The sequence below is a fragment of the Dromaius novaehollandiae genome, chromosome 9, assembly GCF_036370855.1.
Source record: "Dromaius novaehollandiae isolate bDroNov1 chromosome 9, bDroNov1.hap1, whole genome shotgun sequence".
Lineage (NCBI taxonomy): Eukaryota > Metazoa > Chordata > Aves > Casuariiformes > Dromaiidae > Dromaius > Dromaius novaehollandiae.
Window position 1 is genome coordinate 31,907,006 of NC_088106.1, and position 26,337 is coordinate 31,933,342.

Sequence of the window (26,337 nt, forward strand, 5' to 3'; positions counted from 1 at the left end):
TCTTTTAGGGGGGCCTTTACACTGCCTCGCAAATGGCGCTTCTGCTGCTTCCTTGCAGCCTTCAAGAAGCCTGGGCAGCTCTTTGGCTCTCCACCTCCACAGCTTTCCTGCTTTCTCCTCTCTTTTGTCTCCAGGAAAGGTCACGAGCTCCAGGTCTCTCTCCTTTGTAGAACATGACCTCGTCAGAAGAAAAACTTCCAGGCGGCAGTGGTGGCTCTTCCCCTGGCGCCAGCACCAGCCGGCTGCCTCAGGCAACACCAGGAGATGCCTCTGAAGACCTGCTGTGCACCATCTGCCTGGACACAGTGGACAACGCCGCCTACGTCGCCTTCTGCATGCACAGGTTCTGCTTTGGCTGTATCCGGCAGTGGTCAGCCACCAGAGCCCAGTGCCCGCTCTGCCAGCGGCCCTTCAGCTCCATCCTCCACACCGTGCGAGCTGACGACGACTTCCAGGAGTACCGCGTGCAGCGCTCCGACAGCAGCTCGTCCCATGGCTGGCGAGGAGGGAGATCGGGTTCCCGCTCTGCGGCAAGGAGGCGGCACCGCTCGTCAGCGCCCCGGCACAGCAGCTCCTCCTCCAGCAGCGACAGTGGCCACGCTGGGTCCCCCGAGAGGGCCCGAAGCAGGTCTCCGAGGCGCCACCACCATGACCACAGCCGGCTTCAGCACGTAGCGAGGGGCTACGACTTCCCCAGGAGGAGCAGGCGGCGACGGAGCAGGGCTCAGGCCACTGCTCCTGCCAGCCCTTGGGAAAGATCCCGAGCCGGGGGCCGATTGCGGCGCAGGTCGCACAGCACTGATGGCAGCAGGAGACAGGAAGCAGCTTCTGCAGGCTGGCACCAGCATGCCTCCCCGTCGTGGGGCCACCAGGCCCCTGGGCAGGAGGATGCTCCCGGGCCCTCCTACGCCAGCTCTGCTTGGGCTCCTGCGCCAGCAGCTTCTCGCGGGGAAACCTCAGCGAGCTCTGCCCAGGAGCTGGCCAGCTCTGCCCCCGCAGCGCACAGCCTGCCCCCGGCGCGGGGCCAAGCACAGCAGGAGCAGCAAAGGGGCCGCAGCAGCAGAAGGCAGCGCGGAAGACACGTGGAGCCTTCGCCTGCCCGGGAGAGCCATCGCAGCAGGTCCCCCAGGTGAGGCGACGAGCAGGCCCCCTCGGGCAGCACCGAGCGCCGTCGATGGGGTCGACTCCAGCAGAGCCGGGATTTCTCCAGGGAAAGGCACGGAGCAAGGCGCTCATCCCGGCGGACGTCCCGCAGCCATCCCAGGCGCAGGGGCTGGTAGGACACCGTGTGAAAGGAGCCAGCCCAAAGCTCACCCCTTGCCAGTGCACTCCAGGGCAGTGGAATTTCTCCAAAGGAGAGCTCACTTGGAGGAGCTGTCCTTTCACAAAGCCATCCTCTCATCTCCCTCTGTGTGCAATCACAGAACCACGGAGGTGGGAAGGGACCTCTGGAGGTGGCCTAGCACGCCGTGTCCAGGGAGCTCTTGAGTAGCTCCAAGCAGGGGGACTCCACCAGCTCTCCGGGCAAGCTGTGGCCCTCTTGGATCACCCTCACAATAAAAAGGCTTCTTCTGAGCTTCACATGCAATTGCCTGTATTGCAGTTTGTGCCCCTGGCCTCTTGCCCTGTCACTCTGCACCACGGAGAGGAATCTGGCTGCGTCTTCTTTACTCCCTCCCATCAGCTCTTTCCACACGGGCAGCAGATCCCTGCTGAGCCTCCGGCACGCTAAGCAATCGCAGCTCTCTCTGCCTCTCCTCACACTGGAGGTGCTGCAGGCCCTTCATCATCTTCACGGCTCTTGGCTGCACTCGCTCCACTCCAGACGCCCTGCGCCCCGCCGGCGGTGCTCGGCGGCCGCTGCCCTGTGCCAGAGTGGCCGCGGCGAGCGGCCGCCCCGGGCAGCCCAGCCGGTCCCACCTGCCCCGTGGCCCCCAGCCGCAGCTCTTTGGAGAAAGCAGGGCCGCAGTCATCAGCTTTGCTGGGGGTAGCTGGGGCTTGCTCCCCCCGGTCCCACGGCCCAGAGCTAGAGCCCACGGGGAGTCCGGGGACCATCACCGTCGGGGCTGCCAGGGCAGCAGAGTTACAGAACGGTTGAGGTTGGAAGGGACCTTTCTAGATCACCTAGCCAACCTCCAGTTACATCTCAACTTCAGGGTGGGCCAGCCTTAGGGAAATCCCTTGGCCTGTGCTTCCCCCCAAGATGCTTTGGCAAACCACAGGATCACCAAATCACAGAATGGTTGGGGTTGGAAGGGACCTCTGCAGAGCCTCTAGTCCAGCCTCTAGTCCTAGCTGACACCACATGCTCAAGCAGGGTCATCTAGAGCAGCTTACCCAGCACCCTGTCCAGGAAGCTTTGCAATAGCTGCAAGGATTGAGATGCCACGACGACTCTGGGCAACCTCTTGCAGTGCTCTGGCACCCTCACACGAGGAAAGCTGTTCCTTCTGTTCAGACGCAATTTCCTCTGTTTTCGTTGGTGCCCATTGCCTCTCATCCGATCACTGGGCAGCACAGAAGGGGGCCTGGTGCCATCCTCTTTACACCCTCCCCTCAGATATTTATCGGCATCGATAAGATTCCTCCCATCAGCCTTCGCTCCTCCAGGCTCCACAGGCCCAGCTCTCCCAGCCTTTCCTCACAGCAGAGATGCTCCAGTCCCTTCCTCCTCTTCGGAGCCCTTCGCTGCACTCGCTCCACTAGCTCCATACATGTCTTGTACTGCGGAGCTCCAAACTGGACACAGTACGCCAGGGCTGGCCTCAGCAGGGCAGCTGAGGAGAGCACATCACCTCCCTGGACCTGCTGGCAAGGCTCTGCTCTTCCTCATGCAGCCCAGGACGCCATTGGCCACCTTTGCCACAAGGGCCCATTGCTGGCTCATGGTCCACTTGTTGCCCCCCAGGACTCCCAGGTCCTGCTCGGCAGAGCTGCTTTCCAGCAGGTCGGCTCACACCATCTACTGGTATGTGGGGTTAGTCCTCCCCAGGGGCAGGACTCTTCTGCACTTCCCTTGAGTGAACTTCAGCAGGTTCCTCTCTGCCCATTTCTCCGCACGGGCGAGGTCCCTCTCAATGGCAGCACAGGCCTCTGCTGCATGAGCCACTCCTCCCTGTGTCTGACCAGGAAACTTGCTGAGGGTACACTCTGTCCCTTCATCCAGGTCATTTATGAATGAGTTGAACAGGACTGGAACAGAGAGTTGAACAGGAGAAGTGTCAAAAGCTTTCCTGAAGTTGGCATGAACTACAGACACCACCGCTCTCCCTTCATCTACCCAGCCAGTCATTCCATCATAGGAGGCATCAGCTGGCTTAAGCTTGATTTTCCCTTGGTGAATCCATGCTGACTACTCCTCACCCCCTTCTTGTCCTTTACACGCCTGGAGTCATTTCACCCCAGAAGGCCATCAGGCGGGACAGTGCCAGGGCGCTTGGGGCAGGGCACCGCAAAGGCCTTGGGCCAAGCATGCTTGGAAGGAAGGAGAAAATGCAGCGTGGACAAGAAATCCTTGGCAGGACCTGGAGAGTCCTCTGCCTCTTCCCCAGTCCTCTTCCTACACCCAGGAGGCCGAGGTTGGTGTCAGCCTTGGAGGGGGACAAAGGGACATGCTGTCCCCCAGGGACTCGGCACGCCAGGAGCAAACCACAAAGGTGCTGCCTGAGGTCACCATCCTGCAGACACTGCTGGAGCAGCCCAGGAAGCCGTGAGCTCCTGGAGATGAGGCCAAGCCCCACTGGGAAGGTCGGAGCCCCCAGGACCCTGCCTGCTTCTTTGCGCCCTGCCCCATTGTTCCCAGGAGATGGGCCAGGCACAGGCATGAGCAGGCTGCACCAGGCAGTGCCGCTGGAGACCACTTGAGATATGGCCAGTCCTCCCAGTCTGCGCACTATTGATGACGCCTAGGCAGGGCTTTGCTTTTTCCCTCTTATGTCAAATACACCCCCAGACTCTTGAAAACTTTGATTTTTGGAAAAAAAACCCTCCTTGAACTCCTCAATGCAGAAGAGGCATTCTTACGGTGCTGGGTTAGGGGGTGGAGGAAAGAGAGGGAAAGTGACGCTGCTCTCTTGAGTGGAAAAAGCTGTCCAGTTCAAAAACACAACTCTGGCTGGATTTGGCCCCACTGATGGTTGCAAGAATTCGACTTGAATTCAACAATGCCACCTACGTCGCCTTCTGCATGCACAGGTTCTGCTTTGGCTGTATCTGGCCAAGTGCCCGCTCTGCCAGCGGCCTTTCAACTCCATCCTCCACACGGTGCGAGCTGACAACGACTTCCAGGAGTACCGCGTGGGGCACTCCGATAGCAGCTCCTCCGATGGCCATGAAGGAGGGAGATACCGTTCACACTGTGCGGCAAGGAGGCGGCAAGAGGCGGTCATGCCAGGATGTACCAAGAGTGCAGAGTGCTGCCAGGGTGCTCAGACCTCATTTCCCCATCCTCAAACCATGCTGACCACTCCCAAACGCCTTCTGGGCCTTCATATGTTTGCAATTGCCTGTATTGCAGTTTGTGCCCCTGGCCTCTTGCCCTGTCACTCTGCACCACGGAGAGGAATCTGGCTGCGTCTTCTTTACTCCCTCCCATCAGCTCTTTCCACACGGGCAGCAGATCCCCGCTGAGCCTCCGGCACGCTAAGCAATCGCAGCTCTCTCTGCCTCTCCTCACACTGGAGGTGCTGCAGGCCCTTCATCATCTTCACGGCTCTTGGCTGCACTCGCTCCACTCCAGCCCCGTCTCTCCGGCCTGGGGAGCCCAGCATGGGACACAGCCCTCCAGACGGGGCTCCCCAGGGCCAAGTGGAGGGCAAGGATCCCTTCCCTGCCCCTGCTGGCAAGGCTCCTGCCAACGCTGCCCAGCACGCTGCTGCCCTTCCCTGCTGCCAGGGCACAGCGTGGGCTCACCTTCACCTTGGGGGGCACCAGCAGCCCCAGCTGCTTCCCTGCAAAGCTGCTTGCCAGCCCGGTGGCCCACAGCCTCTGCTGCTGTACGGGCTGATTCCTCCCCGGCAGCAGCACTTGGCATTTCCCCGAGCTCAGCTTCCGGAGGTTCCCGGCAGCCCATTTCTCCAGCCTGTCGAGGGCCCGCCGAATGGCGGCACAGCCAACAGGGGCCTCGAGCCCTCCTGCCCGCTTGCGACCGACCTCCTCCAGGCTTGCCGCAGACTTGCACTCTGTCCCATCCTCCAGGTCTTTGATGCAGGTGTTCATCAGCGGTGGCCCCAGGACCCACCCCGGGGTCCTCCACTAGCGGCTGGCCCCCAGCTGGCCTCGGTGCCGCTGCTCACAAGCCTCTGCGCGCCACAGTTCAGCTGGGTTGCAGTCCACCTCCCCGTCCGTTTCCCAAACCCAGGCTTCATCCCGTTGTCTGGGGGGATGTGATAGGCGGCAGGCCCCAAAAGCCTTACAGAAGTCAGGGCAAACAACACCCACTGCTCTCCACTCGCCCACCAAGCCAGGCATCCCCTCACAGAAGGCTGTCAGGATGCTCAGGCCTCATTTCCCCCTCCTCAAGCCGTGCTGACCACTCCCAAACGCCGCCTGGGCCTTCACGTGTTTGCAGCTGTGTCCATGATGATTTGCTCCACGGCCTTCCCAGTCATCGAGGGGAGCCTGACTGGTGCGTAGCGTTGGGGCGCAGCCAGGGCCGGCCGTCGCCTGGGGATGGGGAGCTGGGAGCCGAGGGCAATAACACCTCCCGGCAGGGCAGGGGCCTCGCCAGCCAGGCCCCGTCCCACCGCAGCGCCCCAGCGAGGCGAGCAGGGCAGAGCCAGGCATCATGCCAGCATCGACCGAGAGTGCAGAGCATCAGGTGTGTTTGCGGAGACGAGGCTGGACCAAGGCCAAGCCGGGAAGTGAGTCTGCAGGTGCGGGCTGGGATCGACGGGGCCCGCAGCCGGGCATGGGCATGCCGGTGGCTGAGCTGGAGACCAGCCCTCCTCCCGCACAGCTCAGGCAGGCACTGAAGGCCACGGGCTGAGCTGAAATGGGCTTCGGGGCCCACGGGCAGCATGTGGGGGAGGCCCCAGGGGAGGCTGCTGCGAGGCCATGGAGGCCAAGGAGTGCACACAAGGCCCTCACATGTACTTCCCTGCACCCCCTTTCTTCCCTTCTTCAAGACAGCTTTCTGCCACTCCCCAGCAGCCTCCCCGCATCGCCAGGACCTCTCAGAGATGATCCGCAGTGGCCTCGCAGTGATATCGGCCAGCTCGCCCAGCACTCGTGGCTCAGCATCTCGTCAAGCCCCGTGCATTTGTGTATGCGCAGTCTGGTGAAACCTTCCCTAACATGATCCTCCTGCACCAAGGAGAAGGAGCTCCTGACATGCCCAGGCTCTGGCCAAGCTCCACTTCTTTTCAAAACACCCCCCCCAACACACAACTGCGCAATGCAGCACATGAGTTTTCATGGTGCCTGGCTGGGGGGAAAGGTGGCTCTCTGGAAGAAAAGGGGGTCCACTTCACCACCACAGCTCTGCCTGGATTTGGCCACCCGGAGGGTTGGCAGCGTTTGACTTGACCTCTGCCGAAAGAGGAGAGGACGAGAAATAGCTCGGCAACTCTGAGCTTTGCACAGACGTCCAGCCCACAACTGCCGGTGCAGCCAAGGCAAAGCCGGGCACAGCCCCAAGCAGCAACAGCCCCACGCGGAAAGAGCCCAAGCAAACGCCAAGGGCTGAAGCCTGCTCTCCAAGGGACTGTGCAAGCCCAGGGCTGCTCCCGCAGCCTGGGCGTCTTTGGGGTGTGGCCCCGACAGCCCTGTGACGTCACCAGAGAGTTCCTGTGACTCCCGTGACATCACCGCTTGGAGGCAGCCGCACAGTGGGGACCCCCGCACTTAGCCCCAAGCTCCGCGCTGGGTGGCACGCGAGGCGTCCAGGGCCCGGCAGGGTCACGGCTTTGCGTTTGGGGCTTTGCTCTGCGGCCAGCAGCAGCTCTGCCTGGCTGACTCGGGGGCTGTGGACCCCGCGCGGCTGCTGTCCCGCGGCCGGGGGCGCCCAGAGGGTGCCAAGAGCGTTGGGGAGCCCTGAAGGTGCGCGGGGTGTTCCCCGTTGTGCACGGACTGACGTGTGCAGGTGAGCGGTGCTGCTGCAAGGCAGGCAGGCAGCGTGGGCGGCAGTGGCGGGTGCGGGCACTGCTTGGGACTGCCTCGATGCAACGCTTCAGGGCGAGGATGGGGGAGAAGAAGTGCCCCCTCACCCCGTAGCCCACCTGCTGCCTTTGCCCCAGCCTGCCTTGCCCTGGCTGGCTGGGGACGACCTTCCCCCGGGACCTCCCCTGCTCCAGGGGAAGCATTGCTGGGCAAAGCCAGAGCTGGAGGGCAGTCTTTTAGGGGGGCCTTTACACTGCCTCGCAAATGGCGCTTCTGCTGCTTCCTTGCAGCCTTCAAGAAGCCTGGGCAGCTCTTTGGCTCTCCACCTCCACAGCTTTCCTGCTTTCTCCTCTCTTTTGTCTCCAGGAAAGGTCACGAGCTCCAGGTCTCTCTCCTTTGTAGAACATGACCTCGTCAGAAGAAAAACTTCCAGGCGGCAGTGGTGGCTCTTCCCCTGGCGCCAGCACCAGCCGGCTGCCTCAGGCAACACCAGGAGATGCCTCTGAAGACCTGCTGTGCACCATCTGCCTGGACACAGTGGACAACGCCGCCTACGTCGCCTTCTGCATGCACAGGTTCTGCTTTGGCTGTATCCGGCAGTGGTCAGCCACCAGAGCCCAGTGCCCGCTCTGCCAGCGGCCCTTCAGCTCCATCCTCCACACCGTGCGAGCTGACGACGACTTCCAGGAGTACCGCGTGCAGCGCTCCGACAGCAGCTCGTCCCATGGCTGGCGAGGAGGGAGATCGGGTTCCCGCTCTGCGGCAAGGAGGCGGCACCGCTCGTCAGCGCCCCGGCACAGCAGCTCCTCCTCCAGCAGCGACAGTGGCCACGCTGGGTCCCCCGAGAGGGCCCGAAGCAGGTCTCCGAGGCGCCACCACCATGACCACAGCCGGCTTCAGCACGTAGCGAGGGGCTACGACTTCCCCAGGAGGAGCAGGCGGCGACGGAGCAGGGCTCAGGCCACTGCTCCTGCCAGCCCTTGGGAAAGATCCCGAGCCGGGGGCCGATTGCGGCGCAGGTCGCACAGCACTGATGGCAGCAGGAGACAGGAAGCAGCTTCTGCAGGCTGGCACCAGCATGCCTCCCCGTCGTGGGGCCACCAGGCCCCTGGGCAGGAGGATGCTCCCGGGCCCTCCTACGCCAGCTCTGCTTGGGCTCCTGCGCCAGCAGCTTCTCGCGGGGAAACCTCAGCGAGCTCTGCCCAGGAGCTGGCCAGCTCTGCCCCCGCAGCGCACAGCCTGCCCCCGGCGCGGGGCCAAGCACAGCAGGAGCAGCAAAGGGGCCGCAGCAGCAGAAGGCAGCGCGGAAGACACGTGGAGCCTTCGCCTGCCCGGGAGAGCCATCGCAGCAGGTCCCCCAGGTGAGGCGACGAGCAGGCCCCCTCGGGCAGCACCGAGCGCCGTCGATGGGGTCGACTCCAGCAGAGCCGGGATTTCTCCAGGGAAAGGCACGGAGCAAGGCGCTCATCCCGGCGGAGGTCCCGCAGCCATCCCAGGCGCAGGGGCTGGTAGGACACCGTGTGAAAGGAGCCAGCCCAAAGCTCACCCCTTGCCAGTGCACTCCAGGGCAGTGGAATTTCTCCAAAGGAGAGCTCACTTGGAGGAGCTGTCCTTTCACAAAGCCATCCTCTCATCTCCCTCTGTGTGCAATCACAGAACCACGGAGGTGGGAAGGGACCTCTGGAGGTGGCCTAGCACGCCGTGTCCAGGGAGCTCTTGAGTAGCTCCAAGCAGGGGGACTCCACCAGCTCTCCGGGCAAGCTGTGGCCCTCTTGGATCACCCTCACAATAAAAAGGCTTCTTCTGAGCTTCACATGCAATTGCCTGTATTGCAGTTTGTGCCCCTGGCCTCTTGCCCTGTCACTCTGCACCACGGAGAGGAATCTGGCTGCGTCTTCTTTACTCCCTCCCATCAGCTCTTTCCACACGGGCAGCAGATCCCTGCTGAGCCTCCGGCACGCTAAGCAATCGCAGCTCTCTCTGCCTCTCCTCACACTGGAGGTGCTGCAGGCCCTTCATCATCTTCACGGCTCTTGGCTGCACTCGCTCCACTCCAGACGCCCTGCGCCCCGCCGGCGGTGCTCGGCGGCCGCTGCCCTGTGCCAGAGTGGCCGCGGCGAGCGGCCGCCCCGGGCAGCCCAGCCGGTCCCACCTGCCCCGTGGCCCCCAGCCGCAGCTCTTTGGAGAAAGCAGGGCCGCAGTCATCAGCTTTGCTGGGGGTAGCTGGGGCTTGCTCCCCCCGGTCCCACGGCCCAGGGCTAGAGCCCACGGGGAGTCCGGGGACCATCACCGTCGGGGCTGCCAGGGCAGCAGAGTTACAGAACGGTTGAGGTTGGAAGGGACCTTTCTAGATCACCTAGCCAACCTCCAGTTACATCTCAACTTCAGGGTGGGCCAGCCTTAGGGAAATCCCTTGGCCTGTGCTTCCCCCCAAGATGCTTTGGCAAACCACAGGATCACCAAATCACAGAATGGTTGGGGTTGGAAGGGACCTCTGCAGAGCCTCTAGTCCAGCCTCTAGTCCTAGCTGACACCACATGCTCAAGCAGGGTCATCTAGAGCAGCTTACCCAGCACCCTGTCCAGGAAGCTTTGCAATAGCTGCAAGGATTGAGATGCCACGACGACTCTGGGCAACCTCTTGCAGTGCTCTGGCACCCTCACACGAGGAAAGCTGTTCCTTCTGTTCAGACGCAATTTCCTCTGTTTTCGTTGGTGCCCATTGCCTCTCATCCGATCACTGGGCAGCACAGAAGGGGGCCTGGTGCCATCCTCTTTACACCCTCCCCTCAGATATTTATCGGCATCGATAAGATTCCTCCCATCAGCCTTCGCTCCTCCAGGCTCCACAGGCCCAGCTCTCCCAGCCTTTCCTCACAGCAGAGATGCTCCAGTCCCTTCCTCCTCTTCGGAGCCCTTCGCTGCACTCGCTCCACTAGCTCCATACATGTCTTGTACTGCGGAGCTCCAAACTGGACACAGTACGCCAGGGCTGGCCTCAGCAGGGCAGCTGAGGAGAGCACATCACCTCCCTGGACCTGCTGGCAAGGCTCTGCTCTTCCTCATGCAGCCCAGGACGCCATTGGCCACCTTTGCCACAAGGGCCCATTGCTGGCTCATGGTCCACTTGTTGCCCCCCAGGACTCCCAGGTCCTGCTCGGCAGAGCTGCTTTCCAGCAGGTCGGCTCACACCATCTACTGGTATGTGGGGTTAGTCCTCCCCAGGGGCAGGACTCTTCTGCACTTCCCTTGAGTGAACTTCAGCAGGTTCCTCTCTGCCCATTTCTCCGCACGGGCGAGGTCCCTCTCAATGGCAGCACAGGCCTCTGCTGCATGAGCCACTCCTCCCTGTGTCTGACCAGGAAACTTGCTGAGGGTACACTCTGTCCCTTCATCCAGGTCATTTATGAATGAGTTGAACAGGACTGGAACAGACAGTTGAACAGGAGAAGTGTCAAAAGCTTTCCTGAAGTTGGCATGAACAACAGACATCACCGCTCTCCCTTCATCTACCCAGCCAGTCATTCCATCATAGGAGGCATCAGCTTGCTTAAGCTTGATTTTCCCTTGGTGAATCCATGCTGACTACTCCTCACCCCCTTCTTGTCCTTTACACGCCTGGAGTCATTTCACCCCAGCAGGCCATCAGGCGGGACAGTGCCAGGGCGCTTGGGGCAGGGCACCGCAAAGGCCTTGGGCCAAGCATGCTTGGAAGGAAGGAGAAAATGCAGCGTGGACAAGAAATCCTTGGCAGGACCTGGAGAGTCCTCTGCCTCTTCCCCAGTCCTCTTCCTACACCCAGGAGGCCGAGGTTGGTGTCAGCCTTGGAGGGGGACAAAGGGACATGCTGTCCCCCAGGGACTCGGCACGCCAGGAGCAAACCACAAAGGTGCTGCCTGAGGTCACCATCCTGCAGACACTGCTGGAGCAGCCCAGGAAGCCGTGAGCTCCTGGAGATGAGGCCAAGCCCCACTGGGAAGGTCGGAGCCCCCAGGACCCTGCCTGCTTCTTTGCGCCCTGCCCCATTGTTCCCAGGAGATGGGCCAGGCACAGGCATGAGCAGGCTGCACCAGGCAGTGCCGCTGGAGACCACTTGAGATATGGCCAGTCCTCCCAGTCTGCGCACTATTGATGACGCCTAGGCAGGGCTTTGCTTTTTCCCTCTTATGTCAAATACACCCCCAGACTCTTGAAAACTTTGATTTTTGGAAAAAAAACCCTCCTTGAACTCCTCAATGCAGAAGAGGCATTCTTACGGTGCTGGGTTAGGGGGTGGAGGAAAGAGAGGGAAAGTGACGCTGCTCTCTTGAGTGGAAAAAGCTGTCCAGTTCAAAAACACAACTCTGGCTGGATTTGGCCCCACTGATGGTTGCAAGAATTCGACTTGAATTCAACAATGCCACCTACGTCGCCTTCTGCATGCACAGGTTCTGCTTTGGCTGTATCTGGCCAAGTGCCCGCTCTGCCAGCGGCCTTTCAACTCCATCCTCCACATGGTGCGAGCTGACAACGACTTCCAGGAGTACCGCGTGGGGCACTCCGATAGCAGCTCCTCCGATGGCCATGAAGGAGGGAGATACCGTTCACACTGTGCGGCAAGGAGGCGGCAAGAGGCGGTCATGCCAGGATGTACCAAGAGTGCAGAGTGCTGCCAGGGTGCTCAGACCTCATTTCCCCATCCTCAAACCATGCTGACCACTCCCAAACGCCTTCTGGGCCTTCATATGTTTGCAATTGCCTGTATTGCAGTTTGTGCCCCTGGCCTCTTGCCCTGTCACTCTGCACCACGGAGAGGAATCTGGCTGCGTCTTCTTTACTCCCTCCCATCAGCTCTTTCCACACGGGCAGCAGATCCCCGCTGAGCCTCCGGCACGCTAAGCAATCGCAGCTCTCTCTGCCTCTCCTCACACTGGAGGTGCTGCAGGCCCTTCATCATCTTCACGGCTCTTGGCTGCACTCGCTCCACTCCAGCCCCGTCTCTCCGGCCTGGGGAGCCCAGCATGGGACACAGCCCTCCAGACGGGGCTCCCCAGGGCCAAGTGGAGGGCAAGGATCCCTTCCCTGCCCCTGCTGGCAAGGCTCCTGCCAACGCTGCCCAGCACGCTGCTGCCCTTCCCTGCTGCCAGGGCACAGCGTGGGCTCACCTTCACCTTGGGGGGCACCAGCAGCCCCAGCTGCTTCCCTGCAAAGCTGCTTGCCAGCCCGGTGGCCCACAGCCTCTGCTGCTGTACGGGCTGATTCCTCCCCGGCAGCAGCACTTGGCATTTCCCCGAGCTCAGCTTCCGGAGGTTCCCGGCAGCCCATTTCTCCAGCCTGTCGAGGGCCCGCCGAATGGCGGCACAGCCAACAGGGGCCTCGAGCCCTCCTGCCCGCTTGCGACCGACCTCCTCCAGGCTTGCCGCAGACTTGCACTCTGTCCCATCCTCCAGGTCTTTGATGCAGGTGTTCATCAGCGGTGGCCCCAGGACCCACCCCGGGGTCCTCCACTAGCGGCTGGCCCCCAGCTGGCCTCGGTGCCGCTGCTCACAAGCCTCTGCGCGCCACAGTTCAGCTGGGTTGCAGTCCACCTCCCCGTCCGTTTCCCAAACCCAGGCTTCATCCCGTTGTCTGGGGGGATGTGATAGGCGGCAGGCCCCAAAAGCCTTACAGAAGTCAGGGCAAACAACACCCACTGCTCTCCGCTCGCCCACCAAGCCAGGCATCCCCTCACAGAAGGCTGTCAGGATGCTCAGGCCTCATTTCCCCCTCCTCAAGCCGTGCTGACCACTCCCAAACGCCGCCTGGGCCTTCACGTGTTTGCAGCTGTGTCCATGATGATTTGCTCCACGGCCTTCCCAGTCATCGAGGGGAGCCTGACTGGTGCGTAGCGTTGGGGCGCAGCCAGGGCCGGCCGTCGCCTGGGGATGGGGAGCTGGGAGCCGAGGGCAATAACACCTCCCGGCAGGGCAGGGGCCTCGCCAGCCAGGCCCCGTCCCACCGCAGCGCCCCAGCGAGGCGAGCAGGGCAGAGCCAGGCATCATGCCAGCATCGACCGAGAGTGCAGAGCATCAGGTGTGTTTGCGGAGACGAGGCTGGACCAAGGTCAAGCCGGGAAGTGAGTCTGCAGGTGCGGGCTGGGATCGACGGGGCCCGCAGCCGGGCATGGGCATGCCGGTGGCTGAGCTGGAGACCAGCCCTCCTCCCGCACAGCTCAGGCAGGCACTGAAGGCCACGGGCTGAGCTGAAATGGGCTTTGGGGCCCACGGGCAGCGTGTGGTGGAGGCCCCAGGGGAGGCTGCTGCGAGGCCATGGAGGCCAAGGAGTGCACACAAGGCCCTCACATGTACTTCCCTGCACCCCCTTTCTTCCCTTCTTCAAGACAGCTTTCTGCCACTCCCCAGCAGCCTCCCCGCATCGCCAGGACCTCTCAGAGATGATCCGCAGTGGCCTCGCAGTGATATCGGCCAGCTCGCCCACCACTCGTGGCTCAGCATCTCGTCAAGCCCCGTGCATTTGTGTATGCGCAGTCTGGTGAAACCTTCCCTAACATGATCCTCCTGCACCAAGGAGAAGGAGCTCCTGACATGCCCAGGCTCTGGCCAAGCTCCACTTCTTTTCAAAACACCCCCCCCAACACACAACTGCGCAATGCAGCACATGAGTTTTCATGGTGCCTGGCTGGGGGGAAAGGTGGCTCTCTGGAAGAAAAGGGGGTCCACTTCACCACCACAGCTCTGCCTGGATTTGGCCACCCGGAGGGTTGGCAGCGTTTGACTTGACCTCTGCCGAAAGAGGAGAGGACGAGAAATAGCTCGGCAACTCTGAGCTTTGCACAGACGTCCAGCCCACAACTGCCGGTGCAGCCAAGGCAAAGCCGGGCACAGCCCCAAGCAGCAACAGCCCCACGCGGAAAGAGCCCAAGCAAACGCCGAGGGCTGAAGCCTGCTCTCCAAGGGACTGTGCAAGCCCAGGGCTGCTCCCGCAGCCTGGGCGTCTTTGGGGTGTGGCCCCGACAGCCCTGTGACGTCACCAGAGAGTTCCTGTGACTCCCGTGACATCACCGCTTGGAGGCAGCCGCACAGTGGGGACCCCCGCACTTAGCCCCAAGCTCCGCGCTGGGTGGCACGCGAGGCGTCCAGGGCCCGGCAGGGTCACGGCTTTGCGTTTGGGGCTTTGCTCTGCGGCCAGCAGCAGCTCTGCCTGGCTGACTCGGGGGCTGTGGACCCCGCGCGGCTGCTGTCCCGCGGCCGGGGGCGCCCAGAGGGTGCCAAGAGCGTTGGGGAGCCCTGAAGGTGCGCGGGGTGTTCCCCGTTGTGCACGGACTGACGTGTGCAGGTGAGCGGTGCTGCTGCAAGGCAGGCAGGCAGCGTGGGCGGCAGTGGCGGGTGCGGGCACTGCTTGGGACTGCCTCGATGCAACGCTTCAGGGCGAGGATGGGGGAGAAGAAGTGCCCCCTCACCCCGTAGCCCACCTGCTGCCTTTGCCCCAGCCTGCCTTGCCCTGGCTGGCTGGGGACGACCTTCCCCCGGGACCTCCCCTGCTCCAGGGGAAGCATTGCTGGGCAAAGCCAGAGCTGGAGGGCAGTCTTTTAGGGGGGCCTTTACACTGCCTCGCAAATGGCGCTTCTGCTGCTTCCTTGCAGCCTTCAAGAAGCCTGGGCAGCTCTTTGGCTCTCCGCCTCCACAGCTTTCCTGCTTTCTCCTCTCTTTTGTCTCCAGGAAAGGTCACGAGCTCCAGGTCTCTCTCCTTTGTAGAACATGACCTCGTCAGAAGAAAAACTTCCAGGCGGCAGTGGTGGCTCTTCCCCTGGCGCCAGCACCAGCCGGCTGCCTCAGGCAACACCAGGAGATGCCTCTGAAGACCTGCTGTGCACCATCTGCCTGGACACAGTGGACAACGCCGCCTACGTCGCCTTCTGCATGCACAGGTTCTGCTTTGGCTGTATCCGGCAGTGGTCAGCCACCAGAGCCCAGTGCCCGCTCTGCCAGCGGCCCTTCAGCTCCATCCTCCACACCGTGCGAGCTGACGACGACTTCCAGGAGTACCGCGTGCAGCGCTCCGACAGCAGCTCGTCCCATGGCTGGCGAGGAGGGAGATCGGGTTCCCGCTCTGCGGCAAGGAGGCGGCACCGCTCGTCAGCGCCCCGGCACAGCAGCTCCTCCTCCAGCAGCGACAGTGGCCACGCTGGGTCCCCCGAGAGGGCCCGAAGCAGGTCTCCGAGGCGCCACCACCATGACCACAGCCGGCTTCAGCACGTAGCGAGGGGCTACGACTTCCCCAGGAGGAGCAGGCGGCGACGGAGCAGGGCTCAGGCCACTGCTCCTGCCAGCCCTTGGGAAAGATGCCGAGCCGGGGGCCGATTGCGGCGCAGGTCGCACAGCACTGATGGCAGCAGGAGACAGGAAGCAGCTTCTGCAGGCTGGCACCAGCATGCCTCCCCGTCGTGGGGCCACCAGGCCCCTGGGCAGGAGGATGCTCCCGGGCCCTCCTACGCCAGCTCTGCTTGGGCTCCTGCGCCAGCAGCTTCTCGCGGGGAAACCTCAGCGAGCTCTGCCCAGGAGCTGGCCAGCTCTGCCCCCGCAGCGCACAGCCTGTCCCCGGCGCGGGGCCAAGCACAGCAGGAGCAGCAAAGGGGCCGCAGCAGCAGAAGGCAGCGCGGAAGACACGCGGAGCCTTCGCCTGCCCGGGAGAGCCATCGCAGCAGGTCCCCCAGGTGAGGCGACGAGCAGGCCCCCTCGGGCAGCACCGAGCGCCGTCGATGGGGTCGACTCCAGCAGAGCCGGGATTTCTCCAGGGAAAGGCACGGAGCAAGGCGCTCATCCCGGCGGAGGTCCCGCAGCCATCCCAGGCGCAGGGGCTGGTAGGACACCGTGTGAAAGGAGCCAGCCCAAAGCTCACCCCTTGCCAGTGCACTCCAGGGCAGTGGAATTTCTCCAAAGGAGAGCTCACTTGGAGGAGCTGTCCTTTCACAAAGCCATCCTCTCATCTCCCTCTGTGTGCAATCACAGAACCACAGAGGTGGGAAGGGACCTCTGGAGGTGGCCTAGCACGCCGTGTCCAGGGAGCTCTTGAGTAGCTCCAAGCAGGGGGACTCCACCAGCTCTCCGGGCAAGCTGTGGCCCTCTTGGATCACCCTCACAATAAAAAGGCTTCTTCTGAGCTTCACATGCAATTGCCTGTATTGCAGTTTGTGCCCCTGGCCTCTTGCCCTGTCACTCTGCACCACGGAGAGGAATCTGGCTGCGTCTTCTTTACTCCCTCCCATCAGCTCTTTCCACACGGGCAGCAGATCCCTGCTGAGCCTCCGGCACGCTAAGCAATCGCAGCTCTCTCTGCCTCTCCTCACACTGGAGGTGCTGCAGGCCCTTCATCATCTTCACGGCTCTTGGCTGCACTCGCTCCACTCCAGATGCCCTGCGCCCCGCCGGCGGTGCTCGGCGGCCGCTGCCCTGTGCCAGAGTGGCCGCGGCGAGCGGCCGCCCCGGGCAGCCCAGCCGGTCCCACCTGCCCCGTGGCCCCCAGCCGCAGCTCTTTGGAGAAAGCAGGGCCGCAGTCATCAGCTTTGCTGGGGGTAGCTGGGGCTTGCTCCCCCCGGTCCCACGGCCCAGAGCTAGAGCCCACGGGGAGTCCGGGGACCATCACCGTCGGGGCTGCCAGGGCAGCAGAGTTACAGAACGGTTGAGGTTGGAAGGGACCTTTCTAGATCACCTAGCCAACCTCCAGTTACATCTCAACTTCAGGGTGGGCCAGCCTTAGGGAAATCCCTTGGCCTGTGCTTCCCCCCAAGATGCTTTGGCAAACCACAGGATCACCAAATCACAGAATGGTTGGGGTTGGAAGGGACCTCTGCAGAGCCTCTAGTCCAGCCTCTAGTCCTAGCTGACACCACATGCTCAAGCAGGGACATCTAGAGCAGCTTACCCAGCACCCTGTCCAGGAAGCTTTGCAATAGCTGCAAGGATTGAGATGCCACGACGACTCTGGGCAACCTCTTGCAGTGCTCTGGCACCCTCACACGAGGAAAGTTGTTCCTTCTGTTCAGACGCAATTTCCTCTGTTTTCGTTGGTGCCCATTGCCTCTCATCCGATCACTGGGCAGCACAGAAGGGGGCCTGGTGCCATCCTCTTTACACCCTCCCCTCAGATATTTATCGGCATCGATAAGATTCCTCCCATCAGCCTTCGCTCCTCCAGGCTCCACAGGCCCAGCTCTCCCAGCCTTTCCTCACAGCAGAGATGCTCCAGTCCCTTCCTCCTCTTCGGAGCCCTTCGCTGCACTCGCTCCACTAGCTCCATACATGTCTTGTACTGCGGAGCTCCAAACTGGACACAGTACGCCAGGGCTGGCCTCAGCAGGGCAGCTGAGGAGAGCACATCACCTCCCTGGACCTGCTGGCAAGGCTCTGCTCTTCCTCATGCAGCCCAGGACGCCATTGGCCACCTTTGCCACAAGGGCCCATTGCTGGCTCATGGTCCACTTGTTGCCCCCCAGGACTCCCAGGTCCTGCTCGGCAGAGCTGCTTTCCAGCAGGTCGGCTCACACCATCTACTGGTATGTGGGGTTAGTCCTCCCCAGGGGCAGGACTCTTCTGCACTTCCCTTGAGTGAACTTCAGCAGGTTCCTCTCTGCCCATTTCTCCGCACGGGCGAGGTCCCTCTCAATGGCAGCACAGGCCTCTGCTGCATGAGCCACTCCTCCCTGTGTCTGACCAGGAAACTTGCTGAGGGTACACTCTGTCCCTTCATCCAGGTCATTTATGAATGAGTTGAACAGGACTGGAACAGAGAGTTGAACAGGAGAAGTGTCAAAAGCTTTCCTGAAGTTGGCATGAACTACAGACACCACCGCTCTCCCTTCATCTACCCAGCCAGTCATTCCATCATAGGAGGCATCAGCTTGCTTAAGCTTGATTTTCCCTTGGTGAATCCATGCTGACTACTCCTCACCCCCTTCTTGTCCTTTACACGCCTGGAGTCATTTCACCCCAGAAGGCCATCAGGCGGGACGGTGCCAGGGCGCTTGGGGCAGGGCACCGCAAAGGCCTTGGGCCAAGCATGCTTGGAAGGAAGGAGAAAATGCAGCGTGGACAAGAAATCCTTGGCAGGACCTGGAGAGCCCTCTGCCTCTTCCCCAGTCCTCTTCCTACACCCAGGAGGCCGAGGTTGGTGTCAGCCTTGGAGGGGGACAAAGGGACATGCTGTCCCCCAGGGACTCGGCACGCCAGGAGCAAACCACAAAGGTGCTGCCTGAGGTCACCATCCTGCAGACACTGCTGGAGCAGCCCAGGAAGCCGTGAGCTCCTGGAGATGAGGCCAAGCCCCACTGGGAAGGTCGGAGCCCCCAGGACCCTGCCTGCTTCTTTGCACCCTGCCCCATTGTTCCCAGGAGATGGGCCAGGCACAGGCATGAGCAGGCTGCACCAGGCAGTGCCGCTGGAGACCACTTGAGATATGGCCAGTCCTCCCAGTCTGCGCACTATTGATGACGCCTAGGCAGGGCTTTGCTTTTTCCCTCTTATGTCAAATACACCCCCAGACTCTTGAAAACTTTGATTTTTGGAAAAAAAACCCTCCTTGAACTCCTCAATGCAGAAGAGGCATTCTTACGGTGCTGGGTTAGGGGGTGGAGGAAAGAGAGGGAAAGTGACGCTGCTCTCTTGAGTGGAAAAAGCTGTCCAGTTCAAAAACACAACTCTGGCTGGATTTGGCCCCACTGATGGTTGCAAGAATTCGACTTGAATTCAACAATGCCACCTACGTCGCCTTCTGCATGCACAGGTTCTGCTTTGGCTGTATCTGGCCAAGTGCCCGCTCTGCCAGCGGCCTTTCAACTCCATCCTCCACACGGTGCGAGCTGACAACGACTTCCAGGAGTACCGCGTGGGGCACTCCGATAGCAGCTCCTCCGATGGCCATGAAGGAGGGAGATACCGTTCACACTGTGCGGCAAGGAGGCGGCAAGAGGCGGTCATGCCAGGATGTACCAAGAGTGCAGAGTGCTGCCAGGGTGCTCAGACCTCATTTCCCCATCCTCAAACCATGCTGACCACTCCCAAACGCCTTCTGGGCCTTCATATGTTTGCAATTGCCTGTATTGCAGTTTGTGCCCCTGGCCTCTTGCCCTGTCACTCTGCACCATGGAGAGGAATCTGGCTGCGTCTTCTTTACTCCCTCCCATCAGCTCTTTCCACACGGGCAGCAGATCCCCGCTGAGCCTCCGGCACGCTAAGCAATCGCAGCTCTCTCTGCCTCTCCTCACACTGGAGGTGCTGCAGGCCCTTCATCATCTTCACGGCTCTTGGCTGCACTCGCTCCACTCCAGCCCCGTCTCTCTGGCCTGGGGAGCCCAGCATGGGACACAGCCCTCCAGACGGGGCTCCCCAGGGCCAAGTGGAGGGCAAGGATCCCTTCCCTGCCCCTGCTGGCAAGGCTCCTGCCAACGCTGCCCAGCACGCTGCTGCCCTTCCCTGCTGCCAGGGCACAGCGTGGGCTCACCTTCACCTTGGGGGGCACCAGCAGCCCCAGCTGCTTCCCTGCAAAGCTGCTTGCCAGCCCGGTGGCCCACAGCCTCTGCTGCTGTACGGGCTGATTCCTCCCCGGTGGCAGCACTTGGCATTTCCCTGAGCTCAGCTTCCGGAGGTTCCCGGCAGCCCGTTTCTCCAGCCTGTCGAGGGCCCGTCGAATGGCGGCACAGCCAACAGGGGCCTCGAGCCCTCCTGCCCGCTTGCGACCGACCTCCTCCAGGCTTGCCGCAGACTTGCACTCTGTCCCATCCTCCAGGTCTTTGATGCAGGTGTTCATCAGCGGTGGCCCCAGGACCCACCCCGGGGTCCTCCACTAGCGGCTGGCCCCCAGCTGGCCTCGGTGCCGCTGCTCACAAGCCTCTGCGCGCCACAGTTCAGCTGGGTTGCAGTCCACCTCCCCGTCCGTTTCCCAAACCCAGGCTTCATCCCGTTGTCTGGGGGGATGTGATGGGCGGCAGGCCCCAAAAGCCTTACGGAAGTCAGGGCAAACAACACCCACTGCTCTCCGCTCGCCCACCAAGCCAGGCATCCCCTCACAGAAGGCTGTCAGGATGCTCAGGCCTCATTTCCCCCTCCTCAAGCCGTGCTGACCACTCCCAAACGCCGCCTGGGCCTTCACGTGTTTGCAGCTGTGTCCATGATGATTTGCTCCACGGCCTTCCCAGTCATCGAGGGGAGCCTGACTGGTGCGTAGCGTTGGGGCGCAGCCAGGGCCGGCCGTCGCCTGGGGATGGGGAGCTGGGAGCCGAGGGCAATAACACCTCCCGGCAGGGCAGGGGCCTCGCCAGCCAGGCCCCGTCCCACCGCAGCGCCCCAGCGAGGCGAGCAGGGCAGAGCCAGGCATCATGCCAGCATCGACCGAGAGTGCAGAGCATCAGGTGTGTTTGCGGAGACGAGGCTGGACCAAGGTCAAGCCGGGAAGTGAGTCTGCAGGTGCGGGCTGGGATCGACGGGGCCCACAGCCGGGCATGGGCATGCCGGTGGCTGAGCTGGAGACCAGCCCTCCTCCCGCACAGCTCAGGCAGGCACTGAAGGCCACGGGCTGAGCTGAAATGGGCTTCGGGGCCCACGGGCAGCGTGTGGGGGAGGCCCCAGGGGAGGCTGCTGCGAGGCCATGGAGGCCAAGGAGTGCACACAAGGCCCTCACATGTACTTCCCTGCACCCCCTTTCTTCCCTTCTTCAAGACAGCTTTCTGCCACTCCCCAGCAGCCTCCCCGCATCGCCAGGACCTCTCGGAGATGATCGGCAGTGGCATCACAGTGATACCGGCCAGCTCTCCCAGCACTCGTGGCTCAGCATCTCGTCAAGCCCCGTGCATTTGTGTATGCGCAGTCTGGTGAAACCTTCCCTAACATGATCCTCCTGCACCAAGGAGAAGGAGCTCCTGACATGCCCAGGCTCTGGCCAAGCTCCACTTCTTTTCAAAACACCCCCCCAACACACAACTGCGCAATGCAGCACATGAGTTTTCATGGTGCCTGGCTGGGGGGAAAGGTGGCTCTCTGGAAGAAAAGGGGGTCCACTTCACCACCACAGCTCTGCCTGGATTTGGCCACCCGGAGGGTTGGCAGCGTTTGACTTGACCTCTGCCGAAAGAGGAGAGGACGAGAAATAGCTCGGCAACTCTGAGCTTTGCACAGATGTCCAGCCCACGACTGCCGGTGCAGCCAAGGCAAAGCCGGGCACAGGCCCAAGCAGCAACAGCCCCACGCGGAAAGAGCCCAAGCAAACACCAAGGGCTGAAGCCTGCTCTCCAAGGGACTGTGCAAGCCCAGGGCTGCTCCCGCAGCCTGGGCGTCTTTGGGGTGTGGCCCCGAGAGCCCTGTGACGTCACCAGAGAGTTCCTGTGACTCCCGTGACATCACCGCTTGGAGGCAGCCGCACAGTGGGGACCCCCGCACTTAGCCCCAAGCTCCGCGCTGGGTGGCACGCGAGGCGTCCAGGGCCCGGCAGGGTCACGGCTTTGCGTTTGGGGCTTTGCTCTGCGGCCAGCAGCAGCTCTGCCTGGCTGACTCGGGGGCTGTGGACCCCGCGCGGCTGCTGTCCCGCGGCCGGGGGCGCCCAGAGGGTGCCAAGAGCGTTGGGGAGCCCTGAAGGTGCGCGGGGTGTTCCCCGTTGTGCACGGACTGACGTGTGCAGGTGAGCGGTGCTGCTGCAAGGCAGGCAGGCAGCGTGGGCGGCAGTGGCGGGTGCGGGCACTGCTTGGGACTGCCTCGATGCAACGCTTCAGGGCGAGGATGGGGGAGAAGAAGTGCCCCCTCACCCCGTAGCCCACCTGCTGCCTTTGCCCCAGCCTGCCTTGCCCTGGCTGGCTGGGGACGACCTTCCCCCGGGACCTCCCCTGCTCCAGGGGAAGCATTGCTGGGCAAAGCCAGAGCTGGAGGGCAGTCTTTTAGGGGGGCCTTTACACTGCCTCGCAAATGGCGCTTCTGCTGCTTCCTTGCAGCCTTCAAGAAGCCTGGGCAGCTCTTTGGCTCTCCACCTCCACAGCTTTCCTGCTTTCTCCTCTCTTTTGTCTCCAGGAAAGGTCACGAGCTCCAGGTCTCTCTCCTTTGTAGAACATGACCTCGTCAGAAGAAAAACTTCCAGGCGGCAGTGGTGGCTCTTCCCCTGGCGCCAGCACCAGCCGGCTGCCTCAGGCAACACCAGGAGATGCCTCTGAAGACCTGCTGTGCACCATCTGCCTGGACACAGTGGACAACGCCGCCTACGTCGCCTTCTGCATGCACAGGTTCTGCTTTGGCTGTATCCGGCAGTGGTCAGCCACCAGAGCCCAGTGCCCGCTCTGCCAGCGGCCCTTCAGCTCCATCCTCCACACCGTGCGAGCTGACGACGACTTCCAGGAGTACCGCGTGCAGCGCTCCGACAGCAGCTCGTCCCATGGCTGGCGAGGAGGGAGATCGGGTTCCCGCTCTGCGGCAAGGAGGCGGCACCGCTCGTCAGCGCCCCGGCACAGCAGCTCCTCCTCCAGCAGCGACAGTGGCCACGCTGGGTCCCCCGAGAGGGCCCGAAGCAGGTCTCCGAGGCGCCACCACCATGACCACAGCCGGCTTCAGCACGTAGCGAGGGGCTACGACTTCCCCAGGAGGAGCAGGCGGCGACGGAGCAGGGCTCAGGCCACTGCTCCTGCCAGCCCTTGGGAAAGATGCCGAGCCGGGGGCCGATTGCGGCGCAGGTCGCACAGCACTGATGGCAGCAGGAGACAGGAAGCAGCTTCTGCAGGCTGGCACCAGCATGCCTCCCCGTCGTGGGGCCACCAGGCCCCTGGGCAGGAGGATGCTCCCGGGCCCTCCTACGCCAGCTCTGCTTGGGCTCCTGCGCCAGCAGCTTCTCGCGGGGAAACCTCAGCGAGCTCTGCCCAGGAGCTGGCCAGCTCTGCCCCTGCAGCGCACAGCCTGCCCCCGGCGCGGGGCCAAGCACAGCAGGAGCAGCAAAGGGGCCGCAGCAGCAGAAGGCAGCGCGGAAGACACGCGGAGCCTTCGCCTGCCCGGGAGAGCCATCGCAGCAGGTCCCCCAGGTGAGGCGACGAGCAGGCCCCCTCGGGCAGCACCGAGCGCCGTCGATGGGGTCGACTCCAGCAGAGCCGGGATTTCTCCAGGGAAAGGCACGGAGCAAGGCGCTCATCCCGGCGGAGGTCCCGCAGCCAACCCAGGCGCAGGGGCTGGTAGGACACCGTGTGAAAGGAGCCAGCCCAAAGCTCACCCCTTGCCAGTGCACTCCAGGGCAGTGGAATTTCTCCAAAGGAGAGCTCACTTGGAGGAGCTGTCCTTTCACAAAGCCATCCTCTCATCTCCCTCTGTGTGCAATCACAGAACCACGGAGGTGGGAAGGGACCTCTGGAGGTGGCCTAGCATGCCGTGTCCAGGGAGCTCTTGAGTAGCTCCAAGCAGGGGGACTCCACCAGCTCTCCGGGCAAGCTGTGGCCCTCTTGGATCACCCTCACAATAAAAAGGCTTCTTCTGAGCTTCACATGCAATTGCCTGTATTGCAGTTTGTGCCCCTGGCCTCTTGCCCTGTCACTCTGCACCACGGAGAGGAATCTGGCTGCGTCTTCTTTACTCCCTCCCATCAGCTCTTTCCACACGGGCAGCAGATCCCCGCTGAGCCTCCGGCACGCTAAGCAATCGCAGCTCTCTCTGCCTCTCCTCACACTGGAGGTGCTGCAGGCCCTTCATCATCTTCACGGCTCTTGGCTGCACTCGCTCCACTCCAGACGCCCTGCGCCCCGCCGGCGGTGCTCGGCGGCCGCTGCCCTGTGCCAGAGTGGCCGCGGCGAGCGGCCGTCCCGGGCAGCCCAGCCGGTCCCACCTGCCCCGTGGCCCCCAGCCGCAGCTCTTTGGAGAAAGCAGGGCCGCAGTCATCAGCTTTGCTGGGGGTAGCTGGGGCTTGCTCCCCCCGGTCCCACGGCCCAGAGCTAGAGCCCACGGGGAGTCCGGGGACCATCACCATCGGGGCTGCCAGGGCAGCAGAGTTACAGAACGGTTGAGGTTGGAAGGGACCTTTCTAGATCACCTAGCCAACCTCCAGTTACATCTCAACTTCAGGGTGGGCCAGCCTTAGGGAAATCCCTTGGCCTGTGCTTCCCCCCAAGATGCTTTGGCAAACCACAGGATCACCAAATCACAGAATGGTTGGGGTTGGAAGGGACCTCTGCAGAGCCTCTAGTCCAGCCTCTAGTCCTAGCTGACACCACATGCTCAAGCAGGGTCATCTAGAGCAGCTTACCCAGCACCCTGTCCAGGAAGCTTTGCAATAGCTGCAAGGATTGAGATGCCACGACGACTCTGGGCAACCTCTTGCAGTGCTCTGGCACCCTCACACGAGGAAAGTTGTTCCTTCTGTTCAGACGCAATTTCCTCTGTTTTCGTTGGTGCCCATTGCCTCTCATCCGATCACTGGGCAGCACAGAAGGGGGCCTGGTGCCATCCTCTTTACACCCTCCCCTCAGATATTTATCGGCATCGATAAGATTCCTCCCATCAGCCTTCGCTCCTCCAGGCTCCACAGGCCCAGCTCTCCCAGCCTTTCCTCACAGCAGAGATGCTCCAGTCCCTTCCTCCTCTTCGGAGCCCTTCGCTGCACTCGCTCCACTAGCTCCATACATGTCTTGTACTGCGGAGCTCCAAACTGGACACAGTACGCCAGGGCTGGCCTCAGCAGGGCAGCTGAGGAGAGCACATCACCTCCCTGGACCTGCTGGCAAGGCTCTGCTCTTCCTCATGCAGCCCAGGACGCCATTGGCCACCTTTGCCACAAGGGCCCATTGCTGGCTCATGGTCCACTTGTTGCCCCCCAGGACTCCCAGGTCCTGCTCGGCAGAGCTGCTTTCCAGCAGGTCGGCTCACACCATCTACTGGTATGTGGGGTTAGTCCTCCCCAGGGGCAGGACTCTTCTGCACTTCCCTTGAGTGAACTTCAGCAGGTTCCTCTCTGCCCATTTCTCCGCACGGGCGAGGTCCCTCTCAATGGCAGCACAGGCCTCTGCTGCATGAGCCACTCCTCCCTGTGTCTGACCAGGAAACTTGCTGAGGGTACACTCTGTCCCTTCATCCAGGTCATTTATGAATGAGTTGAACAGGACTGGAACAGAGAGTTGAACAGGAGAAGTGTCAAAAGCTTTCCTGAAGTTGGCATGAACTACAGACACCACCGCTCTCCCTTCATCTACCCAGCCAGTCATTCCATCATAGGAGGCATCAGCTTGCTTAAGCTTGATTTTCCCTTGGTGAATCCATGCTGACTACTCCTCACCCCCTTCTTGTCCTTTACACGCCTGGAGTCATTTCACCCCAGAAGGCCATCAGGCGGGACGGTGCCAGGGCGCTTGGGGCAGGGCACCGCAAAGGCCTTGGGCCAAGCATGCTTGGAAGGAAGGAGAAAATGCAGCGTGGACAAGAAATCCTTGGCAGGACCTGGAGAGCCCTCTGCCTCTTCCCCAGTCCTCTTCCTACACCCAGGAGGCCGAGGTTGGTGTCAGCCTTGGAGGGGGACAAAGGGACATGCTGTCCCCCAGGGACTCGGCACGCCAGGAGCAAACCACAAAGGTGCTGCCTGAGGTCACCATCCTGCAGACACTGCTGGAGCAGCCCAGGAAGCCGTGAGCTCCTGGAGATGAGGCCAAGCCCCACTGGGAAGGTCGGAGCCCCCAGGACCCTGCCTGCTTCTTTGCGCCCTGCCCCATTGTTCCCAGGAGATGGGCCAGGCACAGGCATGAGCAGGCTGCACCAGGCAGTGCCGCTGGAGACCACTTGAGATATGGCCAGTCCTCCCAGTCTGCGCACTATTGATGACGCCTAGGCAGGGCTTTGCTTTTTCCCTCTTATGTCAAATACACCCCCAGACTCTTGAAAACTTTGATTTTTGGAAAAAAAACCCTCCTTGAACTCCTCAATGCAGAAGAGGCATTCTTACGGTGCTGGGTTAGGGGGTGGAGGAAAGAGAGGGAAAGTGACGCTGCTCTCTTGAGTGGAAAAAGCTGTCCAGTTCAAAAACACAACTCTGGCTGGATTTGGCCCCACTGATGGTTGCAAGAATTCGACTTGAATTCAACAATGCCACCTACGTCGCCTTCTGCATGCACAGGTTCTGCTTTGGCTGTATCTGGCCAAGTGCCCGCTCTGCCAGCGGCCTTTCAACTCCATCCTCCACACGGTGCGAGCTGACAACGACTTCCAGGAGTACCGCGTGGGGCACTCCGATAGCAGCTCCTCCGATGGCCATGAAGGAGGGAGATACC